Genomic DNA, 1,240 nt, shown 5'->3' with positions numbered 1-1,240 from the left:
TCCGATAAGGCAATAATATTTCACTACGAAATCATAAAATAAGTATATATAATAACACAATTAAAATAAATTAATAAATAATAATTTAGATAAATATGTACGTAAATGTTCTAAAAATGTTAAATATGCGTATAATTAACAAAAAAAAGCTAATAAACTGACAAAAAAGTACCAAAAAAGCATTTATTTACGAATATCATAAGAAAATGCAAAAAAAGCAATATCAAAATTTCATATTTGAACTCTGTGATGAATGAATCGAATTTTGTTTTTGATTAGCTATGCCCTGTAGTACTATGAAAGAAAATGCAAATGCTACAAAATCCTAGCCCTATACATCAACAACAAACCGTGATACTATCATAAATATAATATAATAGTATACTTTTACAGTACTTTAGTATACTTGGTAACAAAATTAACTTCTTACGTGGAATCTTATTTTAAACTTTCAGTCCTTAGATATAAAAGTTGAACATTTTATAAGTTTTTAACTACAAAATAATTATTGAATCTTAAATTTGATCTTTAAATTCTTATAAAAAAAAAATTGTGCCTATGTATTTTTAATATTTTTCAACTGCTATTGTAACAATATATCAGGAGTATTGTATTAAATGTTTACACTTTTTGGCCCAACAGATAAAACTTAATTGATATTTATAGAAGAAAAAAACTAAAAAAATTGAAAACTGAGAATGTCCGTAAACAGCTCAAAAAGAGTCAAAATATTTTGAAAATTTTATAGTGTATAAAAAATGAAAATATTAACATTTAGTGAAATTTTCAAATATCTACAGTCATTCGTTTTTTAATTACAATAAAATAAGAAAATCGTCACTTAAAAAATCGAGCGATTATCAAATGTAAAAATATGAATTTCAAACGCTCATAAAAATTTAATTTGACTTTCTTGTATACATTTTTTTTTTTATAAAGGTAGATGATCTTATAGGAATCTTGTATTACATTTTACGAATTCTTAACTCAAAATAATTTGTTAATTTTCGTGTTTTTCCATTTTTTGTAAATTTTTGAACTTTAAATACTAATAAAAAAAAAATGTGACTAAGAATTTTTAATATTTTTCAAATGTCATTGTAACATAAAGTAGGAGCCTTGTATTAAATTTTCCAGTATTTTTTACTTAACAAATAAAGTTTTGTTGACATTCATAGAAAAAATACTAATAATATTGGAATCTGAAATATCCCTAAATAGTTCAAAACAATCAAATATT

Source organism: Acyrthosiphon pisum, chromosome A2 (assembly GCF_005508785.2).
Source record: "Acyrthosiphon pisum isolate AL4f chromosome A2, pea_aphid_22Mar2018_4r6ur, whole genome shotgun sequence".
NCBI classification, from domain to species: domain Eukaryota; kingdom Metazoa; phylum Arthropoda; class Insecta; order Hemiptera; family Aphididae; genus Acyrthosiphon; species Acyrthosiphon pisum.
Note: the sequence above shows the minus strand (reverse complement) of the source record.